A 23,049-nucleotide genomic window follows, 5' to 3' on the forward strand; every position below is an offset into this window, starting at 1 on the left:
GGTTATTTCTTGTAAATGCTTCTGACAACCACAAAAGAAACTTGTCATCTTCCTAAAACTGGCATGTGATGACCACTTTTAGTCAATCCTCTGCCATCTAGAAGCCCTCATTGTAATAACTAACAGTTGGAAAGGGTAAACACCTTCCTCATTTTTTACTTTGTGAGCCATCCTCTAACTTCATGCTACGGTGCTTCCTATCAGTCTTTGAATTTGAAGGCTTCCAGCTTGTGAACTGTTCTTATAAATACTCTTTCTAATACTTTCTAAATACTCTTTCTAAATACTATTAATTGATTTGGTAGTTTTAATTGTGCTATTTCTGGATGTTTGACAGTTTCTGAAATAAGAAGTGAGAAGCAAAGAAGACCCCTCAATGATGCTGCAGCTGATCAGCAAGCCGGTGCTGGACCCACAGACCCATTGGGGTCTTTCTGCTTTCTCGCCCACCCTGGAATTTGGAGGTGAGTCTGTCCTGGAGCCAAGCTCTGCTATCATTGTGTTTTAAACTCTCCAACCTGATTGTACATATCTATGTTTTGAGTTTGAAGCTTCTTGTTAAGTTACCCTATGTTGTTCAAAGTGGGTGGTGCATGTAATGCCTTGTGTTACAAACAGGGCCCCTCATTGTTAAGAGGCCTTCAAAAATCTACAGAAGTCTATAGGTTGAAAACTCTTTCCCCACCTCTCTTAGAAACTTTTGCTTCCTGGGGCACCTGGGTGGCTCAGTTGGTTAAGCATCTGACTTCAGTTCAGGTCATGATCTTATGGTTGGTGAGTTCAAGCCCTGCAGGGTGCTCTGTGCTGACAGCTCGAGCCTGGAGCCTACTTTTGATTCTGTGTCTCCCTCTCTCTCTGCCTCTCCCATGTTTGTGCTCTCTCTTTCTCTCTGGAGAGTAAATAAACATTAAAAAACAAACAAAACTACTGCTTCCTAAATGTGTACCCTCTATGGAACAGGATCTTATGTCTGCTTGGAAAATGAGCAAATTTTGGATAATTTGGAATTGTCATCGCCGCTTTGGGGGACCTTTAACTTAGAGAATATAATCCATTTTAGGGGGCATGATTGAAAGAAGAGGATCCCAAACTCCTCAGAAAAAAATGCAGTGCATTCTTTAGTATGCAGAAGCTTCTAAAAGCCAACATAACTCCAAAAACAGCTTCCCGAAAGAATGCTTATAGTATATAAATAATCTTTTATAATATCCTTCAGCCAACTGAGCAGGTAACTTAGTCCATCTGCCACAAACACAATTCGGGTTGGGCTGTTCTTTTGAATTTTGTATTATTGTACCTGAGACATGGCTAAAATTTGAAAATGAAAGCTATAAGATTTCTGTGTGTGCATATATATACACACACAGATATATACACATAATATGTATTTATGTATATTTATGTATGCATATATGTATACTATATGTAAGTAATAGTTTCAAAAGGGTTTTCCTATTTAATTGGCTTAAAGAAAAATGAGCACTTAAATAAATTAGGTATTCCTAAAACTCTCAAAATACAGAAACTAATTCAAATGATTTTCAAATTCACATGATCTAGAATTATCTCTGATATATAAAAGCTACTTTAAGTTTGTTGGTTTAATAAAGCAGACATGTCTTCAGAGTTGTTAATATTAAAAACAATGCAAACATACAACTTTTTCTACCTTGGTTTACTAGTCAAATAAGCTCATGCTATATCTATGTTACCAAATTTGTCAACAACACAAAAATAAAATGGTTAGCTGTTTGATATCTAATCTGAACATAATTGGTTAAAATAAGCAATTTAAGCAGATATAAATAAGCTAAACTAAATAATAGATATTTGTTGAACTATTTAAATTTATCTATATAATGAACTATTTAAACTATCTATAAAATGAATTATTTAAAATTATCTATATAATTTCCAAATAAGATAATACACTGAGGTATTAATTCTTAAACATTCATTTATTTACTATTGGCTTTTTAATTTTTACAGAGAAAAAATATATTGGGGTTTATTAATAAAATATGACTTTTGTCACATTACAATATACTATTTAAAACATCTCTGAAAATTATAAATTTCATAATTATGTATTTAAAGATTGATTAACCTACTACAGAATGCTGTTGTATGATAGTTCACAAATGCCTGCTTCATAGTTTTCACTGGCTTCAGAAAATAATTTTTGAGCATTATTGAAAAAGTACATTGATATGGGGAATGAGTCTTACTCAGATATAAATCTGGAACTGCTCAGATTTAAATCTAGAAAATCATGGTGACTACATAAATGGTATCCTCCAAGGTCGAGATTTAAAATCTTTAACACGCTTTGATCCTGACATTGAGTTTACAGGTTGATATTATTGGATGGATATTGGTCATTGTGACTCAGTGAATAATAGTCACTGTGGTTATAGAGCCAGTGTGGTTATAGAGTCATTGAAGAAACAAGTTGTTAACCTGACCAACTCTGACTTAAACTAAACCCTTTTCAGTAAGCTTGGCATGACAATATAAGAGTGAAGTTGGGTTGTGTGATCTCTTCTTTTGATGAAATGATCTTAAGTCACAGCAAACATGCATTCTGTCTTATTCACAGCTGTTTTGCAGTGCTAAGCAGAATTTCTAATATATGATAAATGTTCAAAAATTACATATTTAGTGATTATATATGTAATTTTTATAAATCAACTGTTACTTAGGAAATGATATTTTATGTAAATACTGTTTGTCAGACTAAAATAGAACTTCCATTAAAAATTCTACCTGTAATACTGTTTAATATATCCAATACTTGCCAACAGAAATTCGAATTTTGCTATCCCAAATTCTATTACTTCATTACTCTGATAAATAATTTTTGTCTCTGTTTTGTGCATTTTTAGATCCCCTAGTTTTTCCTTACTTTAGATTGGCTTTTAAAATTAATTGTAATTTATGGGGTACGTGGGTGGCTCAGTCAGGTAAGTGTCTGACTCTTGATTTTGGCTCAGGTCATGATCTCACAGTTTATGAGTTAGAGCCCTACATCTGGTTCTGCACTGACAGTGAGGATCCCACTTGGGATTTCTGTCTCCCTTTCTCTCTCTGCTCTTCCTCTGTCCCACTCATGTTTTCTCTCTCTCTCTCTCTCTCTTTCTCTCTCTCTCTCTCTCTCTCTCTCTCTCTCTCAAAAATAAATAAATAAATAAATAAATAAATAAATAAATAAATAAATTTGATCCTACTTGTATGCCAATATTCTTGAGAGAATTTCTTTTTAATATATATTATAGGTAAAAAAAAAAAAAAAAAAATTAGGGGCGCCTGGGTGGCGCAGTCGGTTAAGCGTCCGCCTTCAGCCAGGTCACGATCTTGCGGTCCGTGAGTTCGAGCCCCGCGTCGGGCTCTGGGCTGATGGCTCAGAGCCTGGAGCCTGTTTCCGTTTCTGTGTCTCCCTCTCTCTCTGCCCCTCCCCCCGTTCATGCTCTGTCTCTCTCTGTCCCAAAAATAAATAAACGTTGAAAAAAAAAATTAAAAAATGTGAATAGAATGGTCAAAATATAGTAAATAGTCACTGAACAATCAGAGAAATACCCCCCTTGAGAGAGAAGTGGATAATTTAAAAACAATTTATGGACAATTTCCAACTAATAGCCTGAACCATGTGAAATCACTGTTATTCAACTGTTTTTAAATTATAGAAATGAAAGTTTCATGTACCTAATCATTTACTTATCTTCCATAGAAATTTATGTCTAAATATTATTTTTATTAGTTTATTCCTTTCATTGATATTTCACATATTTATTTGTCTTTATCACTGTCATAACCTTTTTTAATTTGTTGGGACAGTTACTTTATATATACTCTGAAAAAAAGATGTATAATGAAATAATTGTCTTAAAGGATTTTTCCTGAGTAGTATACTGAATGATATTAATAATTGCTTGTCCTATTTACTTTTAGGAATCTTAATAAAAAATTAAAAGCATGTAAATAAACTTTTTCAAGACCTGACTATAGTATCTTCAATTAATATTCTTTCTGTTATTCACATATACATTTCTCACCACTAATTTTTTATTTATTTTTTTAATGTTTATTTACTTTTGAGAGACAGAGTGCAAGTGGGGAAGGGGCAGATTCAGAGGGAGACACAGAATCCGAAGCAGGTGCCAGGCTCCTAACTGTCAGCACAGAGCCTGATGACGGGCTCGAACTCACAAATGGTGAGATCATGACCTGAGCCAAAGTCAGATGCTCAACTGAGTCACCCAAGGCGCCCCTAGTAATTTTTAATTTTTTTAACTAATTTTATTTTATTTTTTTTAGAAAGAGAGAGTGAGAGCATGAGTTGGGGAGAGGGACAGAAAGAGAGAAGGAGAGAGGGAGAAAAAATCTTAAGCAGGGTCCACACTCAGAGGGGAGCACTATTCAGGACTCAATCCCAAGACTGAGATCATGACCTGAGCCAAAATGAAGAGTCAGACTTTCAACCAGTTGAGCCAGCCAGGTGCTCCTCACCTGTGATTTTTTTTAAAACTTTGACTAGAACATCTTCAAATACTCTACTTTCAGGTCTAAAAAATTATTATCAACTGAAAATAAACTAAGTTTCCAGCTTTATTCTCTATTTCCACAGACCTGCTAGATGCCAGCCACCAAGTTTAATTAGGAATTAAACAAACTTGAATTTACGTCTTTGCCCTATTATTGGCCTATGAATAACACTGTACAATTTATTTAAATCACCAAGTATTAATATCTTCATCTGTAAAATGAGGTCTTAACTCACTGAGTCTTAACTCACTGAGTTGTAAAACTTAAGTTATGCATTCCTTCAGCCTGCAACACAATGCCAGGTGCATGTTAAGCCTCCTAGAAATACTAACATTTCAAATGTGTACCATTCACCAAATGTGAACCATTGGGTTCGTGGCCAATGTTTATATTGCTATACAGTGTTCTAAACTTTCTCAAATCTGTAATGAGCTTTACACAAAATGTAATATTTTAATTGAACAAGTTATAAGACAGAATATGTTCTTTGCAAAAATTCAAATGTTACTAATTGTTATTTGAAACAATTATTGTTCTTATTTTGTTGTATATCTTGCAGGTATTTTTCTGTACATTACATATTCTGCATAGCTGTAGATATGCAGTTTCTTTCAATGCTATTTGCCTTTTTATTCCCCAAATAGTATAATGTTCAACTTCATGTTCTACAATTTGTTATTTCATTTGGTAAATATTAAAGATCTATGGGGCGCCTGGGTGGCGCAGTCGGTTAAGCTTCCGACTTCAGCCAGGTCACGATCTTGCGGTCCGTTCGAGCCCCGTGTCGGGCTCTGGGCTGATGGCTCGGAGCCTGGAGCCTGTTTCCGATTCTGTGTCTCCCTCTCTCTCTGCCCCTCCCCTGTTCATGCTCTCTCTCTCTGTCCCAAAAATAAATAAAAACGTTGAAAAAAAAATTTTAAAGATCTATCTATGTCCAGTTATATGAAACTACCTCTATTTTCTAACGGAACCATAGACTGAATCATAGTGTATGCCACACTTCCTCAGTTTATGGACATTTAGGTTGATTTCAGGGTGGTCATTATTAGAAAATACAGTGCAATGAGCATCTTCATACAAATAGCAGGCAAATATGCAAGGTTTCTCTAGCGTAGATCCCACTAACAAAATTTCTCAGTCATAATATGTTCAGTCTTCTTAATTTTATAGCCATCACAAAACAGATCTCTAAAATACCTATACAAGGGAATCCTGGGTGGCTCAGTTGGTTAAGCATTCAACTCTTGATCTTGGCTGAGGTCATGATCTCATTGTTCATGAGATTGAGCCCCACATGGGGCTCTGTACTGTCAGGACAGAGTTTCTCTGTGTCTCTCTCTCTTTGACCCTCTCCCACACTCTCTCTCTCAACATAAATAAATATTTTTTAATTAACTTAAAAAAATAAAATTAAATATCTGTAAATTAAATAAATAAACCCATTAGCTACATTTAAGATTTCCTCTTTTACCCATATATATGCTAATAGTCAATATTTTTTAACTATGTTTTGACAATTAGATGAGTAAAATTATGCTTTTTCATTGATGTTTTAATTTGATTTTCCAATAACTAATATAAACATCTTTTCATATCCTTAATGCTCATTTCTACTTATGCTTCTGTGAAATGACTATTTAGATTATTTGCTTATTTTTCTTTTGAAAACAATAGTATTATTATCATTATATTCAGGATATTATTTGGCTATTATACTGTTGCAAATATTTCTTCTTGAGGGCCAATAAGTTTTTAAAATTTTTTGTAGTCAGTTTTTTCCCAAGAGGAAGTTTGTAATTTTGATATATTTTGATTCATTTTATTTTCCTCCATGATTTAGCTTCTTATGTGTTCTTGGAAAAAACCATCCCCTACCTCAAGGGCATACATTTGTTCTCCTATATTTTCCTTTACATATTTATTTTTATTCCTTATAAAAATATTGATAATCTTTAATACATCAAGAATGAATCGGGGATAGTGTGAGGTAGGGATTTAATGGAATGTTTTTCTTTTTTTTTTAATTTTTTTTTCAACGTTTATTTATTTTTGGGACAGAGAGAGACAGAGCATGAACGGGGGAGGGGCAGAGAGAGAGGGAGACACAGAATCGGAAACAGGCTCCAGGCCCTGGGCCATCAGCTCAGAGCCTGACGCGGGGCTCGAACTCACGGACCACGAGATCGTGACCTGGCTGAAGTCGGACGCTTAACCGACTGTGCCACCCAGGCGCCCCTGGAATGTTTTTCTAAACATTTTCTAACATCACTTATTGAACGCTTTTATCTGATTTGAAATATGACTTCTGTATCATAATCAGTTCTCATACACACATGTGGTCTATAGAGCAGTTTTTCTTTTTAACTTCAAGACCTTGCTTTTTTTTAAGGCCAGCTATCAGTTTTAAGTTTCAAGAAATTATTTATAATATTACATAAAACTTTGTGAGTTAAAATGTACATTTCCTTCTGAGTAACCTTAACTTTAATTAGATCCTTAATTAGTCTCTCACTCACACACACACACACACACACACACACACACACACACACACACAATGCAACATGCTGAAAGACGTTGCATTTAAAAGAAGGGACATTTGTGAACCTTTCACCAAAGTTGCTACTATAGAATAATGTTGAGCCTACTTAATAGGCAGAAATCAAAAAGCATAGGAGATTACATTGAAAGTTACCGTTTGCTGGGTAGGTAATAAAATGTTGTTTCATCATATGGAAAGAAAGATCTTTTAATGAGTGCACTTAAACTTTCCTTGGAAGTTTTATAGTTTGCTCTATAGCCATCTGGACTCAAAGTTTTATTTCTTTTGAATTACTTGATCGTCGCTTCTACTTCAAGCACCACAGGGGCAAGTAGGTTTTCTGGTTGAGCTCCTGAGAGCTGAGGAAAATCTGAATTAATCAAAAATTGGCATGTTCTCACTGCTAAATTTTCAAGGGAGTTTCTTCTATATAGAGTGTCTGATAATATTGAAAACAGCATCTGTTACAGTTTTTGCTTTTGTTTGCCGCTTTGTTGTGATTGGATTGTTGGTTCTTTGTCAGTATATTGAAGCTCATTGTTTTCTTAATTGAAAGGCCGACAGCTGGCTCTTTTTGTTACACTCTTTCCCCTACATGCTATTCAGATACACCTTGATTTAAAATGCAAAGGTGCTGTTATAAATACCTAAAAATCATCTCACATATATGTAACAGGAGGTTCTGATGCAAAATAGAACAAAAATAGACATTAAATTTTGAATAACACCTAAGTATTGAACACAGATGCTGTTGTTTAACATTTCTCAATAGCATCTTTCACAATTAAAATTTATATACTATATAAAATGCTTTAACTCATATTACTCATTAACCTTATACCTTCTGAGACATATACCTGTTTACCTTCCATGGGAACTGTAAAAGACCCCCTAGAGGACAGATCTTCCAATTCTTTGGTGATATGGAAATGGAGATGTGCCATGTTCTCAATCAGATATTGGAAAGCCACATGCAAACCAGATATAGATGGTGTAGAGAAAGTCTTACAAAAATGTAAACAAGCTCCAGCCAACACTGCCTGAGTGGACTGAAGTGAATGGACCTTACCTATCCCTGTCTGACAGAGGAGAGAGAGAACCCCTTCTCTGGAATTTCTGTGGTTCTTTTATTCATGATATCCATTATATCTTAAAATAAATAAATAGATAAATAAATCTGTATCTATATCATCTGTATCTATGTTTATATCTATATAACATGCAAAGAGCCAATAAAATATGACCAACAGTGAAGAGAAAAAGAAAACAGAAATAGACACATTGTGAAGTTTATATTATTAAACTGAATAATGTGTTTGTTTTTTCCTCTTTTGATTTTTCAGACTTTGGACAGTTATAAATGTGGCACATAATTATAATCCTGTCTATAGAGCATTTATTATGTACTTATTGCCTAAATCCTAATAGCCTCACTTATTTAAGTTTGTAATGACAAACTCATTGTGTTAAATACAGATAATATGGAATATAAATTAGAAAAAAGTCAAATAGACAAATTAATAGATTACAGATATAAAAAGTTTAGTTCGCCAAATATATAAATGATTTTCATTTTCAAATACAAAATTTGTGTGAGCCATTTCAGTATATAAAAAACCATCCAATTTTTATACCTGAGAGCTTCTCTTAGGGAGAGGAAATTTAAGCTACGATCATCATTAATTAAGGGTGGTTCAGTTTAGATGATGGGTTGCTATTTTGACCTCCCCAAATGAAATATGATTGAGTGTAATCAAAAAGATAATAATTTACCAAATTCAGAGAGATCCTTTTTAATATTATATAGGTTAAGATTAATTGGAGCATTCCCCAAACCCCTCAAGTGTCTTACTTTTCACGGCTAAAGTGGGAGAGAAATTATATTCATGCAGCTGTCATCAGTAAAGGTGGTCTCTGTAATTCGTCATTCTTTGTTAATAACGTATTAAATTCAGAATATAATATGAGCATCATTTTTCTAATTTAAAACTTAAGGGAATTTTAGCTTATAGTTTACTTATTTTATCTTCTTCTATATCCCATTAAAAATAACAGCTAGGGGCACCTGGGTGGCTCAGTCGGTTGAGTGTCTGACTTCAGCTCAGGTCATGATCTCACAGTTCGTGGGGTGCTGACAGCTCAGAGCCTGGAGCCTGCTTCGGATTCTGTGTCTCCCTCTTTCTGCCCCTCTCCTGCTTGCACTCTGTCTCTCTCTCAAAAATAAACATTAAAAAAATTGTTTTGAAAAAAATAACAGCTAATTGGGGGCGCCTGGATGGCTCAGTCGGTGAAGCGTCTGACCCTTGGTTTGGGCGCAGGTCCTGATCTCACAGGTTGTAGGATCGAGCCCTGTGCAGGGCTCTGCGCTGACAGCGAAGAGCAGGCTTAGAATTCTCTCTCTCCCTCTCTTTCTGCCCTGCCCCTGCTTAGATACTCTCTCACTCTCTCAATATAAATAAATAAACATTAAAAAAATTAAAAAAAATAAAACAACTGCTAATCAAAGCAAAGCATTTTGTAGACCCTCCAAAGAGTCAACAGTCACCTTTTATTATGTGTGTGTCTCCATATGCTTGTTTCTTAATCAACAGGTCTATTCCAAGATAGTGCTAGGTAATAATATCATTGCAGTACCTTCTACTACCCAGCTGTGGTAAAACCCGGCTTTTCTCTAATGTGGATCACTATCATTCAGCCACACAATAGAATCATAATTCTCAACAATTTTCATTCAGGCATGGTCTTGGGTTGACTTTAACCAGTGCAATGTGAATAAGCATTAATGTACATCTTGGCAGACATTTGAAGAACCAATTTGCTTCTCACTATATTCACTTTTCTTCTGTGTCTGCCCTCTTAACCTGGAAGCATACATCGAGATGGGGCCTACATTAGATTATGACTGAATAAAGACCGTGAACAGAGTTCCCATGATAACCCATGAGAGGTGTAGCATGAAGAATAAACTTAATTGTTTTATGCCACGAGGAACTTTGAGATTGATCATTTCCATAGCATAACCTGGCCTCTTCCCGATGACAGGTAAATTGGAACCAAAAGTGGTTTGCAAATAACCTTGAATATGTGGCATGGCCCTGGGAATCAATCAGAGAATGGCAAGGTAAGTGTTAGTGGATTTGGGAGTTAATGGAATCGGAAGCTGTCAGAGATATTCATGTTATGCAATGGCAAAAATGTAGTAAGCCACTTCTCTGTAATGAGCTTAGAGCTTTAGATCAGGGTTGGGAAACAGTATTTTTGTTTGTTTGTTGGTTTGTTTTGTAAAAGACTAGATAGTAAGTGCTTTAGGTTTTGTGGGCCGAAGGAGTTCTGTTGCAGCTACTCAGCTCTGCCATCATTGCAGGAAAGTAGCCACAAACAATATGTAAATAGGTGAGTGTCGCTGTCATTTTCATAAAATATTATTTACCAAAGCAAGTGACCTGCTGGATGCAATAAAAGGTATAGCTGTCACACCCATGTTTAAAAGCTCTGACTGGATTAATGTGATACCCAGAAAATTTTTTTCAGTAAAACAAGTGTCTAAGGGAAAGGAAAATTGTGGCTTTCCCAGGAGACCACATATGCTCAAGGTATATACAACTTATTTAGTTACATGTCCAGTGAATTGTGGGTGCAATTTTTGGCACATGTAACTGATTGAAGTCAAATAAATAATAAACCTAGCATGTTTCTAAGACTGTTGCACTATTACATGAAGAACACCATATTGGATTAACTGGGGCTCCTGGTGGCTCAGTTGGTTAAGCATCTGACTTCAGCTCAGGTCATGATGTCACAGTTTGTGGAACAGAGCTCCACACTGCGCTCTGTGCTGACAGCTCAGAACCTGGAGCCTGCTTTGCATTCCGAGTCTCCTTTCTCTCTGCCCCTCCCCCACTTGCGTGCGTGCATGCGCTTGCTCTCTCTCTCTCTCTCTCTCTCTCTCTCTGTCGCGCGCGCGCGCTCTCAAAAATAAATAAACATTAAAAAATATACATAACTGTTCAGTACTTAAAACCCTTCCTTGAGTTTCTTACCTTCTATATGCAGGGCAGATTGAAAAAAGATGCTTAGCCCATAAAGGTGGAGCTGAAAAGAGAATTTAAAGGAAAGAACCATTCATGCTGACAGGTTGATTTACAAAATGAACTAGGAAGCTATTCTCTGGGATTAGAATCTGTCTAATCTAAAAACAGTCTCCTTTCTTGGAATATGAGAGTAAAGGCTTCACCCAGTCTTTGTCTTCTGAAATTTAAATATTGCTGTAAAAAGGAACTGATGTATAGTTCCTGTTCTTTCTTCCAAAAAGTGTTTATTATAATTATCCTTTCCCAAAACTTTCACCTTTTACTGGGTTTGCGGAGAGTTTATTACTTGTCTTCTTAGTTCATAAATCTCGGGATTTAGACCGGATGTAAGATTTTCTAAAGAGACTGAACATGGAGAATAATGAGTTGTGATGGATTTTGGGGGTTATTTCCCTTAAAGAGGGGTCAGTATATTATGCATGGGTGACTTTTTTTTTGTCATAGAAGGACAGATTATTCTACTCATTAGGATTACTCCCAAGTGTGTGGTGGTATCACCTGAGAAACATGGAACATCTCTACCCACTTTAAGGCGTTTCCACTTGATTTTATTTTACCAATAAAATTGTGAGCTGACATGATATGTATCATACCTATATGAACATTTTGTCATGTGACCAGCCACTTTTTTCTTTTTCTCTCTCCTTCCCCAAATCATATACCATTTATTAAGGTAGAGCTTCTGCCAGTTGACATTCATGAGTAACTACTAAGGCTTGAATCCCCTCACAGTTATCAATGGCCATATGGCATCAGTGAAAGATACATTTTCTTGTTTTATGCTTAAAATATAAGATGAATAAAAACTTGTTAAAATTGTGCACTTTCCAAACTATACTGGCAACTCGACTAGCAATGCTTTCTCTTCAGTTCTCTTCAATTAGCACTTGTCAGCTTTTAAAAATCCATTTAAAGTTCTTAAAAATAAGGAATGTCTTCAAACAAACAAAAGTGTCTGGGTGGAAATCATCCCAGGGCATGGAGCAAGACAGCCAGGAGACAGGGCAGCCAGGAAAGAAGATATCATAGGCTGGTAACGCAGGTTGAAGTAGTGAGGGTGCAGAAAGCTATAAGGAGCCTTCCAGAATTCATAAACAGCAAGGGAGGATAGGGTTTGCTTCAGGAAACAGCAACTGGTTTGGGGCTACTAAACTTTGGAACAGCAATAAGGTAGAGAAACTGAACCTGATATAACCACTTACAAAGTCACCAGTAGGAACAAACACTCCCTGGGGAGAAGCTTCAATACAAAATCCCAGAACCCATACAGAATTACATAAAGCAATAGAATCATGTCCAAAGATGGCCAAGCACTCAAGAATCCTGGCAGCCATGAAAGAAGTTCTAAAAGAAACAATAAACAACTGATTTTAACTCCAAGGATTACTTGTGTTTGGAAGGTCAATCACAGAATATAGGGTATCTAAGTATGAAATGCTTAGGGAACCAGATTATGCAGTTTCTTAAACATTCAACAGAGAAAATGTGAGAAAGACAGATTTGGAAATAAAACTGAAAAGGAAACCTGCAAAAATGAAAAAAAAATGTTACAATAAAGAATTAATAGATGGTTGAGATGATTATTAAATGACAGAAAAAGTATTTACGATCATCTCACAAAAGTAAAAATAAAATAAAAGTTGGCACCTGCTGTTTTTATTTTTAATGCATAGACAAAAATATCTAGAATATTTGGCATACAGAGCAAATTATTTAACCTAATGAAATGGGAAAAAATGTTCACAATTAATGTAACTCTAAATGAGTATTGTGAGAGGCAATTCCTTTATAGTCAGGGACATTTTCACTACCTACATTCAACAGTGTAGGAGGTGATATAGCAAATGGTAAGAGAAACATAAAAGCACAAGGATTAGAAAGAGGAAAAGTAATCATTTGCAGTGAATGTGATTACTTACATGGGGAGGGGGAGAATATACAGACATATCAGTATTGACGATAATTGGATAGTAATAGCAAGGTGGCTCAAAATAAGAAAAATCTGAAAAAAAAATCAATGTTTATTAACAGCAATGAGAAATTTAAATAGCAAGACAAATTAAATTCTTAGATATTACTGTAACAAAAGATGTGCACATCTGTGACCTTTGCAGTAACTTATAAATCTACTGAACAACTATTAAAGCTCTCAAACAATAAGACATACCCCATGTCAATAGATACAATGAATGAATATCATAAAGATGTTATTTCTTCTCTACAGACTCAAACTGATCTACAGATTCAGTGATTATATAGAATAACAGTGAACTATAAATAGGTTAAACCTTTCTGAAAAAGAAGAATGTGGAAGAAGAAAGGCTTTCATGAAATCCTGAGACTTGTTTCAAGTTATAAGAATTCAGACAGTGTAAAAAGTGAACAAGCATAGGCAAATGACATATATAACAGAATAGTGAACCCAGATCCACACAAATATGCCACTTTGATTTAGGGCTGAAGTGGAAAAATGAGCAGCAAAAATTTGTTATCCATATGGAAAGAAAGTGAAATTGAATTTCTCCATCACAATGTTTTCATAATTCAAACCCAGATAGCTTAAAACTTGAAATACCATAACAAATCTTTATAGCATTTGAAAGAAAATATAAATGAATATGTTTTTGATATTGGGAAGTGGAGGATTTCTTAAACAGTATGCAGAAGTGTTCATTATTAAAGAAACAAAATTTAAATGTGGCTACATTTAGTTGAAAAACTTCTGTCCATCCAAAAATACTTGAAAGGGGCGCCTGGGTGGCTCAGTCGGTTAAGCGTCCCACTTCGGCTCAGGTCATGATCTCGAGGTCCGTGGGTTTAAGCCCCGCATCGGGCTCTGTGCTGACAGCTCAGAGCCTGGAGCCTGTTTCAGATTCTGTGTCTCCCTCTTTCTCTGACCCTCCCCTGTTCATGCTCTCTCTCTGTCTGAAAAATAAATAAATGTTAAAAAAAAATTTAAAAAAACTTGAAAAAGTAACAATCAAGCTATAAACTTTGAAAAATATTTGCAACACACGTAACTTATGAAACATTAGTTTAAAAATATCAAGAATGTAATAAAAAATCTGTTTTAATAATCTTTTGATGCATAACAAACCACTCCAGAACTTAGTGGATCAAAACAAGAACCATGTGTTTTTCATGGTTCTACTCTTTAGACAGTGCTCCATTGGGATGACATGTCTTCAGGCTACACTGTGTTGACTTGGCAGAAAGACAAGAGCAAAAAAATTCCAGACGCCATGACTACATATATGCCACCTGCACTTGTGTGGTTGAATGCTTGGGACTTTCTCGTTTCAACCTCACATCTTACAGATCCTCTCTTCCTGTGGCTTCTCCCTTCAGCTTCATGGTCAGTCTTCTTTAACAGATAGCTCAGGACTCCATGAGAGTGAAAGGGAAATTTCTAAGGGTGTTTTAAGGCTAGATCTAGAAGTAATACAGTATCACTTCTGTCTCATTCTACTTACCAAAGCTTTGAAAATTAGTAATGGGAAACCTCACTAAAATGAGGAGGTTTCAGCAAGGGGAGTTTTCACATTATACCACCTGTAGTCAATTGTACACCCAAAAGGAAGAGATGGATTTGACTTTGCATAGAAAACTATTCTATTCCAGTCAGAGAAAGGGAAACTTTCCTTATCCCCACTGGCAACAATTCAGCCAATGAAAAGCCACTGTACTTCAAACTCAGTTTATTCTAATGGACTTTCAATTTATCATACCCTTCCCAACTTACCTCTCTTCTCCTTAAAAAAGCATACCTCTTCTTTCCCCCCTAGACTTGCCTACAGTTTTACTGCAGCTTATTTGTTCCACATTGCGATTCTCTTTTATCCCTGAATAAACCCATCCTGTGCAGGAAAACAAACAAACAAACAAATAAACATGGCAGTTATTATTTTTAAGGTTAACAAAGCAAATCACAAATTTGAGGGGAGGAAACAGACTCTAACTCTTGTTGGAAGAAGTGGCAAATTACCTTTAGTGTAAGAGAGACTGTTAGGACCATTTTTTAAACAACTACCATGTAAATCTATGGAAAAATGAGAAAACAACCGTAGACATTCCCCAGCAAAAAACAAAACAAACAAAACAAAATGAAAAAAACATGATCATAAAAAGAGGTGCTCTGTCTCATGAGCTTGATGATTAGTCAGAGCAAAGTAAGACCACAATGAGATTCTACTTCATACTCATTTAATTACCCAAAAAACCTGAAAATACCAAATACCAAATATTAGAAAGGTTTTTCCATTACTGAGCTCTCTTAATGTTTGGTAATGAGAGTGTTAATTGATACAATTTCTGGTAAATATTTCAGAATTATCTTGTAAAGTTGAGCACCCACATATTCTAGCCTAACTATTATAGTCTTGTATGAATGATGCAATCTTGCTGCAAAGAACCAGAAGATATATAGGAGAATGCTCATAATGGCTTCATTTGTAATAACAAAACCTCAGAACAGACTCAATGCCCACAAATGGAAAAGTGAATGAATAAAGGAAAGTTTGATATCTTCACACACTATGGAATATTATTTCACAGGGGGAATGACTATTTGATATGATAACATGAATGAATCATGGAAACATAATGCTGAGTGAAAAGAACAAATCCAAGTAGACTGCATAGAATATGATACTTTCTTAATATAGTTTCAGAGGAAACAAAAATAAACAATACATTAATATGAATGTATACATACATACACAAATATTTATCATTCTGTAAAGTGATAAAATTATGTGTAAATATAAAAGTATGTGCAGTTATAGGCAACATATGTGGGCAGACTATGGGAGGATCACGCAGGTATGTATGTATCATTCACAAATGTTTCAGGAGTTGGGTAATAGATTCATAATTATTTATCATTATTATATTTTAAATTATACAATTCTCTCTAAATTGTACTGTTACTTAGGAAAGTTGGAATGTGAATGTGCATTCCCATGCAACAAGTTTTTATGTAATTATGCATTTCATTTTTTTCTCTTACCCTTTTTCTTCCTCATGTGGCTAATTTACTTTTCTCCTTGTATTATCTCTTGCTGTATAAAAAATTACTCCCAAATTCAGCTGCACAAAGCAACAAGCATTTATGTTATCGCATTGCTTGTTAGGGTTAGGAATCTGACAGAGCTTTAGTTAGATAATTCTGACTCGGGGTCTTATGAAGTTACACTTTGCTGTATGTAGGCTGATGCTGCCGTCATCTGAAGACTTGACTGGTAAATCTGCTTCCACATTCACTCACATGGCTGCAGGCAGAGGCCTTAGTTCCTTGCTGGATGTTTGTTGTTCAGAAGAGCTCAGTTTTTCACCATGTGGACTTTTCCACAGACATGCTCATGATGTGGCATCTGGCTTCTCCTAGAGCACACCTACTCCAAGAGAAAACTCAATCAAGATAATAAAATAATCTCAGGACGTAACATACCATCTCTTTTGCCATATTCTACTTGTCACACAGGCCAAAACTCATGTAATATGGGAAGGGACTCCAGGGCGTGAATACAATGAGGTAGGCATCATTGGGAGCCATCTTGCAGGCTGGCTATTACACTCAGAAGCTAAAAATAATAATACATCGACAGTACTACATAAAGACAAATGTGAATTCAGTATTTCTCAATTTAAGTTAGCATACTAAAACACATCCATCATCACATTTATTAACTTTTATAATTCTCATAAATTTCTTTACAATTTCTAAAATAGTTTCTCTACAGTTTTGATTTTCATCCTAATTAAATCCACATTTCACTAACCAGCTTATAAGAAAAATTCATTCACTATTTTAATTTATATTTCTTTTTTATAAGGAAAATTAAAACCATATTTGTAATTGCTATTACTTTCAGAGAAAAATATATAATCTTTTACATTTGTTTTGAGTTAGTTTATATAAACTATGTGAGGAAATATCCCCATTCATTTTTCACATCTCTTCTATAGTTAAATCAATTTATGCCTTTACCTGTGAGTATTTAAATAACAATATTGGGGATTTTATTTACTGACTGAAATATTCACTGACAAAAACACATTTTCAAGTTATTCTCAAATTATCTTCTGTGAAAATATGTGGTATATCCCAATTTTACATATATGTTTTTAAATCATTTTTTCCTCTAAAATCTTGTTGGGATATTGGGAATTTATAGTGTTCAGTGTATTGCATCAATGTTTTTGCAACAATGGGAGACAGACTCTGTGTTTCTTGCCATTATTCATCTGAAACACATACTACCTGGGTGCTTGATCAAAGCACTTACTCATGCATTTGATATTTTATGGACAATTAATGACCATGGTTATGTTTATATAGTTCATCAATGTTTCAAAATTTCGTATTTAAACACAGTAATTGTAATGTATAAATCACAGAATAAATGATAGATAAAGCTACATCTAATATTTTTCAATTTCTGTGTTTTCAAAATATTTGATGTATGTTATTACTGTTGTTTTATGTTATGGGTCTTTCTCTATTAAAGAGATTTTGCTAGTATTTTCACAGAATTATATTGATATTGGTTCATTTCATATATTTGCACTCTTTGATGCATTTGTATTTTATGATCTAAATTGTCATTAGGAATTATATTTTATAAGAAATGCTTTCTTGAGGTAGATAGTACTCCTCTAGTACCTTCTAGTCCTTTAAAGATACCCTGCATGTGACTATATAAGCTATTAGTACTAGTTTTGATGGTTTCTATTCTGTCTATAAATACCTACATTGTAGCCAGCATTTTGAAAATACAGTGTTCATATATTAACTGAAGGAATCTTTGTAAAAATGTTATAGAAATAACTCTGATAATTTTGATGTGATATTTTTTCACCAATTTTAGGAGTCATATATACATGACTATGTATATATGTCATATACATATATATATATATGACATATACATATATATATGTGTGTGTATATATATATATATATATATATATATATATAACATATATATGTTGTGTGTCTGGTGGCTTTTCTAATCATTGATATATGGAAAACTTTTTGACAGATTCCTAGCTAATTTAATGTGGTTTCATAGTTTTTTTAAAGTGGAGACTTTGAATCATTTTTCAGTTCTTATATTTAAATATTTAATCCCATTATTCCATCTTTTTTTTTGTAGTACATTTACAGGGAAAATGTAATGCATTGAGTAAAATGCTGAAAGCATTTGGATGGTTAAGCATTTTAATTATGAAGCTTCTCATTTCATGTCTTTGTTTGTCATAAAAGCAGATAGTTATTGAGGCAGTTATAGCTACCTGAACATAAAGAACCTAGACTATTTCGTATGCTCATGCCAACACCATGCATATATCTAAAATTCAGATGTAGTATTCCATCTGCAATTATGTTTGATTGGTTTTATTTGTCATTTGCAGGCAGTCCCAAATGAATCACTAAAAAATAGTCCATCAATTCCTCAATATAAAATGATCCATTATTATAGAATATGATAAATCTAAGAACATAGTTTCCCAACAAATGATTACCTTGCAAAGTAAAAGTATCCTATCTCCTCTGAGAGCACAACAATTCAAGGCTAGAAATGTAGTTTTGTTCCATGGCTGACTGGATCGAGCACATTTTAGCATACTGTCTAAACACGTGAATAAAAGGACAGAAAAAAAAATGCAATGAAAATTTATGAAGTACAGTGTGTTCTTATATTGTTAACCTAACTTTCCAATTGTAAAGAAATGTGACTATATTATAAGAATTATTCCTCCCCATAATCTCTACTGTTTAATTGATTGTATAATTGATACTGCTTAAAGAGCATCTAGCAGTCAGTAATCTTTTTAATAATGAATGACACAGAAATGTAATCTAAGGACATAAAAATAATGGATAAATTGACACAGATTTTAATGGGAATTTCTTGTAAAACCCTTTAGTGATTATTCTTTTGGAATTGAGGAGACTTTTTTTTTCTTTTAACAAGAGTCATTACTAAAGTAGAATGATGATACAAGATACAAGAAAAGAAACAGAACTTGAATACTGGAATGTATAAAACATCCTAAGAGTTGAAATTATGGAGTCAGTAACATGTGGTTGACTGAAATTTATGCAATCTACAAGCTTTATTATTTCTCAAAGTTCTTTGCAAGAGTATTTTACGTAGACAAATACGCTTGGTATGCACTTAAACTCTATTGAAAGTAAGATTATGGACAAATAACTCTTTTAATCTGGAGCTGACACTTACTACCTGTGTAATTTTAGAATAGGTAATTACTTAACCTTTCTGTGCCTCAGTTTACTTACCTGCAAACCAGAATAATTAAAATACCAAACTATAGTGTTATTATTAAAATTACAGTTATAAATGTAAAGTAGCTTAGGAGAGTATAGACTAATAATGTGTACATAATCAATGTGAGCTATGCGTATTAGAATTCTAATGTCATACATTCCCTGAAGGTCTGTATATATCGATGTGAGAAACTTTTTTTTTTTTTGGCTAGGAGAAAGGTGTTCATCCTAGAAAGTTCTTATTTAGGAAGTATAAAGAATGATATTGTTTTCACATCAATCTTCTTTTTCCAAAGGCATGATACCATCATAACATTCAAGGACAAACACTTTATTAAATGTTTTGCTGGTGGACCTGTTCTTTATTGACTGACATTGTCATCAATCCTTCACCCCAGTGGCTAGAACATACCTTAAGTATCAGTTCATCTCTGCTTACAAGAACAAAAGTCATTCCATTACAATGAGTTTTTAAAATATATATATATAGTGTATTGAAAAGAGTATTTCACTGAAAATTGATTACGTCATTCTCATGGCATTCCAATAAATCCATCTTACTATCCTGTGTAGTCTAAATATTCAGCATAGCAGTGAGTAAGGGTGCAAGCATGCGCGGTGTGCCTTTGGATTCTAGTTCCACTGCTCACCTGCTGTGTGAACTTGACAAGTACTTGCTCAAAGTTTTAGGTTTCTCATCTGTGAAATGGAAATAAAAATAGTATTGGCTTCAGAGAATACTTCTGAGCACTAAATGAAACAATCCATTTAAAAATGTTTAACACTGTGCCAGGTACAGAGAACAGTTAGCACAGAATGTTGTCTTCATTGATGTTTTGTCATTGGTGGTGGCAGTGATGCTGTTACTAAATTTGGCAATTTTCTTTTGCCCTAATAAAAGTTTTGAGTCTATATTCATATGCATATAAATTTTATATGAATATATATACACATATACACCCATATATATGTATGCTATGTGTGTATATATGTATGTATGTGTGTGTATGTAGACATTATTTCTCCCTTTTCCACTACTTTAAACTACTGCATACATGGTATTTTGTTTCTTTACATCTGGCTGTAGTATAGGCATTTCTACACATATTAACATAATGTAATTAGTCCGTGTTATGAACAGGACAAGGTCTTTAATAGAGGTGGATGTGGTGTTATATATACAATTAATTGAAAACCTGATTCATTGACAAAAAAAAAAAATAAAACAATAAGTGGTAGGTTTCCTCAGAAACTAAAGTTAAAATTAATAAACTCCCTCATGCAAACTTCCTGGCATTATTGCTGCAGAATATGCAATAGACGGTAGGGAAAAAGATTTTCTGTAGATTATGAGAAAAGTAGGAATCTTTTTTTTTTTTTTTTTTTTTTTTTTTTTTTCAACATTTATTTATTTTTGGGACAGAGAGAGACAGAGCATGAATGGGGGAGGGGCAGAGAGAGAGGGAGACACAGAATCGGAAACAGGCTCCAGGCTCCGAGCCATCAGCCCAGAGCCTGACGCGGGGCTCGAACTCACCGACCGCGAGATCGTGACCTGGCTGAAGTCGGACGCTTAACCGACTGCGCCACCCAGGCGCCCCAAAAGTAGGAATCTTAAAAAGGCAGTAGAAAGATTAAACAGAAAAGTATATGCCTAAGAATAGGAAATCCCTTTATCTCACCTCCATTTTCAGATGATGATTTTACGTTACTCTTCAATGAGAAAATTGAAGTAATTGGAAAAAAAATTCAGAAACTCCTACTTCTATGTCTATGCACCTGTCCACATATACTCTGCTTTCTTTCCTACTGCTACTAAAGAGCTCCACCAGATTCAATATTGGTCAAATCTGCCTTCGTATAAGAGATCCTGGGCATGTACCTGCACTCTCCCCCCAAAGCAGTCCTTATCGACACCTCCAGTACTTAGTGCTAAATCCAGTGGCAAATTATCAGTCTTCCTGGTATTTGGCCTAAGTAGTACTTGAGCAGGTATTTTACCTCCTGCTCTTTGATAAACTTTATCACTTCCTTTTCAAAACAATAGTTTCTTCCTTTTTCTCCATTCTTGTTCCTACCATTTATAGCTTCTGTGAATTCCACCTCTTTTAATATTGGAATGTTTGGGATTCAATCTGTGGAACTCTTTTGTTATCTTTGTATAAAATTATTCTTCACACTCCATCCAATCATATGACTTTAAAAACCACCTACATAGTGAAAATTTCAAATTTATACCTCCATCTCAGATTAGCCTCTGAAAATTCGGATTCCTACATAAAACTAATAACGCAGTATTCCCACTTAAAACTCTTAACATACGGGTCAAAATTCACGTAAACTCATATTGCTCACAAACTTGCTCCTTATGCATTCATTTGCATCTCATTAATGACACTCCATTCTTTACTCTGTGGGGTACCTTTCTGAACGTTTACTTCATGACCACAGCTAATATTTCAGGAAAATATGTTGACTCTCTATTTTTTAAGAAGCAAAAATCTTGAATCAGACCACTTCTCATCAACTTTAACTGTTTTATTTTTCAAAATATGTCAGTAGTTTTATTCATTTTTTAAGGCTATTTTATTTATTTTGCGAGAGAGAGAGAAAGAGAGAGAGAGAGAGAAATAGAGCGCTTGGGAGGGGCAGAGAGACAGAGAGAGACACACACACAGAGAGAAAATCCCAAGCAGGCTCCGTGCCATCAGAGCAGAGCCCAATGCGGGGCTCAATCTCACGAACCATGAGATGATGACCTGAGCCAAAATCGAGAGTGAGACACTCAAACCAGCTGACCCACTCATATACATTTTAAATCTGTATATACTATATATACTATAATTCCGCAAGATATAACATAATTGTTTTGTGCAATTACTGTTCAGGTAATTTTCAAGTGAATTTCAGTTTTCAGTTGTCTTTATCCTTGTAATTTCCTTTGTTCTTTGTTACTGTCTTCCATTCTATGGTTCGCTCTTGGGCCATTTTGATCCTGCCTCTTTGGTATTCTTCTCTGGAACATTAGTCTTTCCAATTCTGCGTCCTTAGTAGCTCTCAGCTGCCTTCACATCAGTCATTTCTCTATTTGTTTCTTTTTTCCTAGTTGTTACTAAACTATGTATGGCTGGTCTGCCTTCCACTATCCCATTCCTCCTTGGAATTTTATGTACATTATTTTTCATGTGTTTTTGATAGCAGTACATCAAGGAAGGTAATATCAATATTTCAGTTTTATAATCAGGACACTAATATCCTCTGAATCTAATCAAGATTCCTAAGATCTCTTAGTTCATAAGTTATGCAGTCAAAACTCAAATGCAGGCCTGTATTAATCCAATTCTCACACATTTTTTACTTAGTAAAGATATAGTCAAAGACTACATGAAGTTCTTAGTTACTAATACGAATTTAAAGAAAACTTACTGTGTTCCAGGCATCATACTACCTTTTGATGTGATCAGTGGAGATACGATGTATAGAGGGTGTGAGGATCACTACACTTCCTATAATTTCAAGGAGCAGAGAAAATACACAAATAAAGAATTGTCAAGAGGGGCTCCTGGATGGTTCAGCTGGTT

General features: G+C 34.6%; 1 long non-coding RNA gene across 1 annotated transcript in view; it reads left to right on the forward strand.

The window, feature by feature from the left end:
* The first annotated feature begins 281 nt into the window (after positions 1-281).
* The window catches only part of LOC147572485 (uncharacterized), a 49,904-nt gene continuing 27,136 nt past the window's right edge, over positions 282-23,049 (forward strand). The window contains exon 1 of the long non-coding RNA XR_015246335.1: positions 282-464. This is a non-coding gene — a long non-coding RNA (uncharacterized LOC147572485). The remainder of the gene's footprint in view (positions 465-23,049) is intronic.

The sequence above is a fragment of the Puma concolor genome, chromosome E4 (assembly GCF_028749965.1).
Source record: "Puma concolor isolate L17-30 chromosome E4, mPumCon1.1.hap2, whole genome shotgun sequence".
NCBI classification, from domain to species: Eukaryota; Metazoa; Chordata; class Mammalia; order Carnivora; family Felidae; genus Puma; species Puma concolor.